Below are 10036 nucleotides of genomic sequence, written 5' to 3'. Positions count from 1 at the left end.
CTGGACACCGAACCATCAGACTCGTCTACAGAGCTCACAATCCTTCGTGTATACAGAGCTGACATATACAGTGATACGTGATGATATTATATACTAGTGGTGGGGAGCGCGTCCTGCACACTCATCCACAGGACACATCACACCGCTCTCCCTCTATACAGAATATTGATGATGATACAGTGAAGTTGGGGGGCGGGGCAGGGTGGTGCGGTCGAACGCTATCTGGCGACTGTTGATCATACACACGGTGACAACACACATCACCCGGACACCGTCACTATGCAGTCCACACCACACTCATGTCCCAACGCTACGTACTCACCAGTCTGGGCCCAAGAGCTGACAGTCTAAGGCTACTTTCACACTGAGGAGTTTTTGAAGCGCTTTTGAATTATAAAAAAGCGGCTGAAGAGAAATGCTTCCCTATGTACATCTTATGGGGCGTTGCGCTTCCATTGCGGTATACAAATTCCTGCTTGCAGCATCTTTGGAGCTTGTTTGTTCAGTTAAAAAAAAAAAAAACGCCCCGAAAAAGACTCTTTCCATTGAAATCAATGGAAACGTCTCTGAGGTGCGTTTTTTAAGTCATGTGATCAGAAAGTGCGGCAAAAGCACGCAGTAAAAACGCATGTGTGTTCTTGTGGCAGATCCGTGTGGAAGTAGCACAGAAGGCTGCCCAACTGTGGGTGTAGGATTATAACTTTTTTTTTTTTCTATAGTTGAACTGGATGGACTTTTGTCTTTTTTTCAGCCAGACGAACTATGTAACTATGTAACAAATGCAAACATTTTTTTCCTGCTGTCCAGGATAGTTTCAATATCTTTCCACAATCTAACGATCGATTGTTAGGAAGGTTTTCCATAGACAGCTCAGTATAATCAGACAATACTCCCAATATTGATTGCAATCGTTTCCACAGATGCATCCTGCGATATCGGCGGTTGTAATCGGGAACTTTGTAAGTCCATGGCGATTCTTTCCTCGTCCACATTTGAAGGATCAGAAGATCGTCGGGGGTCCAGACACTTGTTCCAGTCGCGGTCGGATGCCCTTCGTTCTCTGGTGGAGGATATCTGCTGTCTATAGCCAGAATGATCGTTTTTGGAGGATCGTGTTTTGGTTCCAGTCACTGTTTCAGATTGTAAACCATCCAATACGACCTTCTGAGAAATCCATATCACCCGATATCACATTCTTATCGATTAAATATTGATTTCTTTTCCCAACAGTCGCTCCCAATAGGAATAATCGATCTATAAATCGACAACCCAATTGATCGATACGACACACACAGAGAAGTGGATATTGAAAGATACAATCCTAAGTTATTGATGTATCTCTGTTTTCACCAGGCAATCTGATCGATCGAAAAATACGGTCAAATTCATGAACAAAGCATTCCAGTGCTGCCGATCGATGCAACGCGATCAATCATTTTCAGTCCTGGACGATTGACTTACTTTGATCAAATCCAATCGAAATCGATAGTTTGCTGATTTGATCGTTTTGATAGAATCGCACATCAGTCGGATAATAAAATCGAAGTGCGTATGGCATATCCAGCCGTTGGTGGCTGTGATTGTACCTGGAATGTTACGATCGTTCGCGTTGGTCGAATCTTATGAAAATAGTCCCATACATGACCAACTTAAAATATAACCCCCCTCCCGACCATTGCTGAGGACAGAACTCACCTGATCCTGGAGGTGGAGGAAAGGGTTAAGGAGAAGGGGGTAAGTTGTGTGATGTACCCCGGAGATCGGCCCGCCTGGCTGCCCTGTGGGGTCCGGCTGTGTGTGAGAGGTGAGCAGCGACTTCTCCTGGCTGAGAGTCGAGTTCCCTCCCAGAGCTGGAGAGGGAGGAGAGGGGGCGGCCTGCAGGAGGAGAATGGGACAAGTGTTGGGATACTCCTCTCCGTCTGTCACTTTATATCTCTTCTTCCTCACACCCAGGTGACGCCACCCCCCACCAGCAGCCCTCACTTGGAGTCCCCCCAATACATCACCCTCTGAACCCCCCTTCTAGAATGAGCCCAACCAGAGAAATCTCCCAGAAGCCTTTGCTCAGATCAGCTGTGCGCAACACATGGCACCAAATGCCAATTCTCCAAATACTCCCCATTCTGGGGGCCGACACCCACCCAATGGCAGCCGATGGCGGCATCTGTACAGAAAAATGATCAGGACCCCCAATGCCACATCTTCCTGTACCCCAATATCCACAAATTAATTCACTTCACTAACAATTTTATATTTAAGTCTACTGCAATGTTCGTTATCTGGTACCTTGATATGTACTGACTTTCAACCTGCACCCCAAAATCCACATACCCTGATGTGTACCGATCTTCAACCTGCACCCCAAAATCCACATACCCTGATATGTACCGATCTTCAACCTGCACCCCAAAATCCACATACCCTTATATGTACCGACCTTCAACCTGCACCGCTAAATCCACATACCCTGATATGTACTCACCTTCAACCTGCACCCCAAAATCCACATACCCTGATATGTACCGATCTTTAACCTGCACCCCAAAATCCACATACCCTGATGTGTACCGATCTTCAACCTGCACCCCAAAATCCACATACCCTGATATGTACCGATCTTCAACCTGCACCCCAAAATCCACATACCCTGATATGTACCGATCTTTAACCTGCACCCCAAAATCCACATACCCTGATATGTACCGACCTTCAACCTGCACCGCAAAATCCACATACCCTGATATGTACCGATCTTTAACCTGCACCCCAAAATCCACATACCCTGATATGTACCGATCTTCAACTTGCACCCCAAAATCCACATACCCTGATATGAACTGATCTTCAACCTGCACCCCAAATCCACATACCCTGATATGTACTCACCTTCAACCTGCACCCCAAAATCCACATACCCTGATATGTACTCACCTTCAACCTGCACCCCAAAATCCACATACCCCGATATGTACCGATCTTCAACCTGCACCCCAAAATCCACATACCCTGATATGTACCGATCTTCAACCTGCACCCCAAATCCACATACCTTGATATGTACCAATCTTCAACCTGCACCCTAAAATCCACATACCCCGATATGTACCAATCTTCAACCTACCCCAAAATCCACATACCCTGATATGTACCAATCTGTAACCTGCACCCCAAAATCCACCCAAATAGGCATAGATCGACAGCCTGCACCCCCCATATCTACATGCCCTTATATGTACAGATCTATGGTCTGCACCCCAAAATCCACATACCCTGATATGTACAGATCTACAACCTGCGCCCCAATATCCACATACCACACTGAAAGCCTTATCTAGCAAGTTGGCCACCACTGCTCCAGTGTCTTCCTGAGAAAAAAACCCAATCCTATCCCATATAACATCCGAACTGAACCCTCAATCACTGTGTGAGCTATGAGGAACCCCTCTTCAGCCAGTGCACCAGGCTCTGTCAATTTTACCCCCCCCCCCCCTTCCCTCCCTGGGGCCAGAGATCTATTCCCCGGACAGACCTCCACACTGTGTGCCCCGATCTCTGCCAATCTCTGAGCTGGCAAACCTGGAGCCAAGCTGACAGCTGTGACTATACCCCCGGGGGGCGCTCCGCAAACTTCATCCGGACTCAAGTAACACTCTGCAGTCTGCTGCTTGTCTGCTATATACCCCCCTATCTGCCATATACCCCCCTATATCTGCCATATACCCCCCTATATCTGCCATATACCCCCTATATCTGCCATATACCCCCCTATATCTGCCATATACCCCCCTATATCTGCCATATACCCCCTATATCTGCCATATACCCCCTATATCTGCCATATACCCCACTATATACCCCCTATATCTGCAATATACCCCCTATATCTGCCATATACCCCGCTATATCTGCCATATACCCCGCTATATCTGCCATATACCCCGCTATATCTGCCATATACCCCACTATATACCCCCTATATCTGCCATATACCCCCTATATCTGCCATATACCCCCTATATCTGTTATATACCCCGCTATATCTGCCATATACCCCCTATATCTGCCATATACCCCACTATATACCCCCTATATCTGCCATATACCCCCTATATCTGCCATATACCCCCCTATATCTGCCATATACCCCGCTATATCTGCCATATACCCCACTATATACCCCCCTATATCTGCCATATACCCCCTATATCTACTATATACCCCCCTATATCTACTATATACCCCCCTATATCTGTCATATACCCCCTATATCTACTATATACCCTGCTATATCTACTATATACCCCCCTATATCTGCCATATACCCCACTATATACCCCCCTATATCTGCTATATACCCCCTATATCTACTATATACCCCCCTATATCTGCCATATACCCCCTATATCTGCTATATACCCCACTATATACCCCCTATATCTGCTATATACCCCACTATATCTACTATATACCCCCTATATCTGCTATATACCCCGCTATGTCTACACTGTAGGCTGTCTGTGGGTCTAGTCCATACATGATCCATGTACTATGTGGACTGATCTATACGGACCACCTACTATGATCCATTATCTATAATGTTAGAAGTCTTCCCCACACAGGCAGTCACTATGCAATGTACATAGATATATATACTGCCTATACAGCCCCTTCTGTATACTGTGGTAGGGGGGGATGGGGGGCTATAATAAAACAACACCTATTGGAGACTTGCACAAGTCAATGTCATTTCAGACATCATTTTGAATATTCCCCAATCCTGCAATGAAGGTCCTTGTCCAGGCACTGTAGAAGAAGATGAAAGAAAGAGCACAAACCTTGCGCATTATCTCAATAAATAGTGACTAATTTTATTAATAAGGAAATATACTCACAAAGTGACGGTATAACAGGCATAGATAACCATAATCCACACAGGGTTACAGGTAAATCCAAAAGGGGGGGGGGATGAAGGCTAACGCGTTTCGAAGGGTGCTCCCTTCTTCATCAGAGCTGATCAAAAAAACAAACAAATACAAATACAAATTGCCCTCCAAATATTTACATGAATCATGATGGTACAACAGGTGGTGATACTGTAGATGAGCATAGCAATACACATGAAAATACCTTGTCCAGGCACTTCCTGTTATAGGGTGACTACATGATGCCCCTGTCTCCCAATCGTCCTCAGGTGTTGTCACCGTGTTGGATGGGCTTCCCATGAAGTGGCTATTTCAGCACATATAACACAGACATGGTCCCACTGTTGCCACCATCAGGAAACCCACCTTGAAAAATACCGTGCAGCCATTGCTGGAGTGTATGTAACTAGGAATTGATTCACCCAGCAGTGGTTGTTTGGTGAAAATCATATTCACTGCCAGGGGCGGACTGACCGTTTGGAAACTTGGGCACTCCCCGAGGGCCCAGGGTCAGTAGGGGGCCCCATGAGATGCCCCCTGGTACCTTTTTCATAGGCTTTTTTGACTTTGGGCAAGGACACAGGGGCCCCATGATCCCCTATTGCCCGGGGGCCCCATGAGTTGTCAGTCCGCCCCTGTTCACTGCTTCATAAATATGCCCCTTGGGTATTAAACCCAGAAGAAAAATACAATATATGGCAGCTTACTAATTCTTTTTGTTCCCTGTACCTTATGTGAAAGAACACACCCCGGCATCCCTTTAGATGTGCGTTCTCCCTGGGGATGTGCAAACTTTAGTTGTGCAATCTGCCGATCGGTTGCTTGATTTCAAATCAAGCAACTGATCAGCAGATTGCACAGTAATAAACCCAAAAGGGTTAGGCAGATGGAGGAGCAATGGAGACACCCTAGGACAGCAGCCTTGTCCATCTGGAAGGAGAGTAATATTAGATGAATTAGTAGAATGATGAGGGGTTGAATAAAAGCTGACCATTGTAAGCACCACAGTCAGTGGCAAATGGTTTATCCCAACCCTCCAACTGCCACTTTTGCTGGAGAGTTTGGTCTGTTAAAAGAAGTTGAAGAATAACAGACTTACCGGCAGGATCACCAGGTGAAAATAAAGAAAACAAGCCCAAGAAAAAAAAACTAATGCAGCCGCCACCTCTAAGAATCAGTAAGCTGCAATATATGACATTTTTGTTTTTGGGTTGATTACCGCGTTAAGCGTCGTCCAGTTGGGATTCCCATCTACTTTAACCACCTCCCGCCCGCCATAAAAGGAAATGACGGGCGCAAGGTGGTTCTCTCATATGACGTCCTCCCACTTTAACCGCACGTGCGCGGCTCCGGGGGTGTGCAGTGCGGCGATCGGTGGTCCCTCGGACACAGTGGCTCACCGATCAACAGAAAGAGCTGAACACGTCAGCTCGGTCATGTGATCAGCTGTGTCCAATCACAGCTGATCGCATGTAAATAGGGAAATGTCGGTTATCGGCATTTCTCTCCTCTCGAGCTGTCACGCTGACAGAGCAGAGGAGCGGAGAGCCGGTAATCGGCATTCCTCGGAGGGGACATGTACACTGATCATCATGGCATTGATGATCAGTGTAGCCCCTGCAGTGCCACCTGTCAGTGCCCATCAATGCCAGCTGTCAATGCCACATACCAGTGCACATCAATGCCACATATCAGTGCAGTGAGTGCCACCTATCAGTGCCCGTCAGTGCTGCCCATCAGTGCCACCTAACAGTGTCAGTCAGTGCCACCTATCAGTGCTGCCCATCAGTGCCACCTAACAGTGTCAGTCAGTGCCGCCTATCAGTGCTGCCCATCAGTGCCACCTAACAGTGTCAGTCAGTGCCGCCTATCAGTGCCCGTCAGTGCTGCCCATCAGTGCCACCTAACAGTGCCAGTCAGTGCCGCCTATCAGTGTAAGTTAGTGCCACCTATCAGTGCTGCCTATCGGTGCCCATCAGTGATGCCTGTCATTGCCCATCAGTGCCATCTACCCAGGGGCGGACTGACCATTTGGAAACTCGGGCACTGCCCGAGGGCCCGGGGTCAGTAGGGGGCCCCATGAGATGCCCCTGGTACCTTTTTCATAGGCTTTTTTGAGTTTGGGCAAGGACACAGGGGCCCCATGATCCCCTATTGCCCGGGGGCCCCATGAGTTGTCAGTCCACCCCTGCAGCTACCAGTGCCTCATCATCAGTGTCTATCAGTGCCACCTATCAGTGCCCATCACTGCAGCCTCATTAGCGCACATCAGTGAAGGAGAAATATCACTTATTTACAAAATTTTACAACAAAAAACTAAGAAAAAACTTTTTTTTTTTCAAAATTTTCTGTTCTTTTTGGTTTGTTTAGCAAAAAATAAAAAACCCCGAGGTGATTAAATATCACCAAAATAAAGCTCTATCTGTCTCAAAAAAATCATAATGTCATATGGGTACAGTGTTGCATAACCGCGCAATTGTCAAAGTGCGACAACGCTGAAAGCTGGAAATTGGCCTGTGGGGCAGGAAGGGGGTAGAAGTGCCCGGTAGGGGAGGGGATAATGAGGTTGCGGTATGGAAGTTGCTCCATCCATGATCTATACGAAGCATTTCCCAACAATGTCCGATTGTACGATTCACGTCGGGGCCAACAAGACTTGTCCTCAACAACAGAGTCTCCGCCGTGAGACATTCCTGGACATGTGCTAAGTGTGGGCCTCATTCAGCCATCACAAAGAGACCAGACCGGGGGTGGGGGCTGGGGGGGGCCTCAGAGGAAGACAAGTGACAAGAATGAGAGGGAACAATGGAGCTGGAGTCCCAGGAAAGAGATTGTGGGGGGGGGGGGGGGGAGACAAGAGGGACACCACAATGACAGGCTGGGATCAGGGAACTCCTACAGGAACTTAAAGTGAGAAAGGTGCAAAAAAAGTGTCAATCAAAAGTGATAGAAGAAATAATCCAGCCAGAGAACAAAGCCGTGATTGGAGGAGGTGGCACTCAGCTGCACAGACCTTTCTAAGGTGGGGGAACCCTTCAAATACCTTTTACACCTGAGGGAACCCCTCCTAGAAATGACTATATCTACAGGAGGCAGCAACCTTGGATGTGCTATCCGTAATGTACACCCAGGGGTGCTCTACACACGTGTCCCTCACATTGGTGGTCAGTGGGAAGAATGTCCCTCATATTGGTGGTCAGTGGGAAGAATGTCCCTTACATTGGGGGTCAGTGGGAAGAATGCCCCTTACATTGGGGGTCAGTGGGAAGAATGCCCCTTACATTGGTGGTCAGTGGGAAGAATGCTCCTTACATTGGGGGCCAGTGGGAAGAATGCCCCTTACATTGGTGGTCAGTGGGAAGAATGCCCCTTACATTGGTGGTCAGTGGGAAGAATGTCCCTTACATTGGTGATCAGTGGGAAGAATGTCCCTTACATTGGGGGTCAGTGGGAAGAATGTTCCTTACATTGGTGATCAGTGGGAAGAATGCCCCTTACATTGGTGATCAGTGGGAAGAATGCTCCTTACATTGGGGGTCAGTGGGAAGAATGCTCCTTACATTGGTGGTCAGTGGGAAGAATGTTCCTTACATTGGTGGTCAGTGGGAAGAATGTCCCTTACATTGGGGGTCAGTGGGAAGAATGTCCCTTACATTGGTGGTCAGTGGGAAGAATGTCTCTTACATTGGCACAGCGGGTGTACAGAGCCGGGAACTCAGCACAGGGGTGGTGGGAACCCCTCATATTGGGCACAGTGTCTAGATCCTGACACTCACAAATCACCAGTATTATATGATATACTTTCTGTTCAATGCCTCTAATACATATATATCTATATCTGGAAGTAATAATTTTACGCCTCAATCGGGTTTTTCTGATGTTGGGAAATCGCAGGTTTTCCATCTGCGGTGACTGAACTGTCAGACATTTTCCTCTTGAACCTTCTCGTCTAATGAAAGCCATCCGTGTCGGCGCTGCACTGCGTTTTGGTGCACAGAGAGGCGGCAGGTGCGTTGGTGGCGAGATGAAAGGCAGATGGGGGGGGAGATTTGCGTCGTTTCCCCGTTGGGTGGGACTGGATGCGGGGGGGGGGGGGATACGGATTGTCCCTCCGATGTCACACGTCTCCTGCAGCACATTGATCTCATTGTCACCTCGGTGACCCGCAGCAAAGACCGCTGACCCCGCTCTCAGGGAGGATGGAGATGGCCATGAACACATTGAGGTGACATTAATACCCGTCAGGCCTGGCAGGTAGAGACCCCCCCCCATGACCCCCCCCCATTGGTCTCACAGTCTTAGTTTTCATCCTTTCCTGCAGTTTTTCCTGCGCGCCGTGCCCTGGCCGCCTCCAGCTGTATCGCACATGCCTGGCCCTCCCCCAGATCCACACAAATAACATTCCTTCCATGCCTGCCATTTTCCAGCCTCTTCTTCTTCAAGTGGGGAAGTCAGATTCCTGCAGCCAACAAGTGCAGCAGGCAGAGAAAAGAACAGCCAACAACAGCCAGGGGCCCCGCTCTTCATCCCTGGGGGCCCTTGACCGCGCTGCGGCCAGCTGGAAATCTCACTGATATTCCGCAGTCGCAAACGGCCTCCCCTCCCGGCCTCACCTCCTTCCCTCCCCACAGGCAAACCCAACACCCTCACAAACTAAGCGCCTCCTTTATAAAGTCTGCAACGCCAACCCGCCATCTTTTACCGCACTTTCACTATTATTTATGTACAGCCAAAATTTATTTATTTATTTTTTTCGTTTTGATTGGAGAAGGGTTGAAACCTGTATTAGGATATTTATAGGTTATATATAGGTCTGTATCTTGGAAGAAGATTTCCCTTCATTTCCTGTCCTGGGGACACAACAGGAAGTGAAAGGGAAATCTCTACAAAATGACATCACTTCCCTTCTTAGACAGTTTTCACCAGAACAGGAAGTGAGAGGAAATCTCTATAAAGTGACGTAACTCCATTTGTAAGACAGTTGTCACTAGAATAGGAAGTGATAGGAAATCTCTACAATATGACATAACTTCCCCTCACTTCCTGTTCTGGTGACAACAGTCTTACAAATTAAGTTACATCACTTTATAGAAATTTCCTCTCATTTCCTGTTT

The 10036-nt window shown here is 47.7% G+C and overlaps 1 protein-coding gene across 2 annotated transcripts in view; it reads right to left on the bottom strand.

Annotated features, from left to right (window-relative positions):
• The window catches only part of LOC149441419 (semaphorin-3B-like), a 63057-nt gene extending 58141 nt beyond the window's left edge, over window positions 1-4916 (bottom strand). Inside the window, exon 1 of one of the 2 annotated variants that reach the window (XM_089657361.1) lies at window positions 4893-4916. The gene's annotated coding sequence lies outside the window, so the exon portion shown is untranslated. Of the gene's footprint in view, window positions 1-1695; window positions 1865-4892 lie in introns of those variants that run through there. The other variant, XM_089657362.1, reaches the window with a different exon arrangement.
• Between the last annotated feature and the right edge of the window lie 5120 nt (window positions 4917-10036).

Source organism: Staurois parvus, unplaced genomic scaffold (assembly GCF_062004578.1).
Source record: "Staurois parvus isolate SC_StPar_1 unplaced genomic scaffold, SC_StPar_1.0 ptg000986l, whole genome shotgun sequence".
In the NCBI taxonomy this organism is placed as follows: domain Eukaryota; kingdom Metazoa; phylum Chordata; class Amphibia; order Anura; family Ranidae; genus Staurois; species Staurois parvus.
Note: the sequence above shows the minus strand (reverse complement) of the source record. Positions and strands in the feature narration are given on the sequence as shown.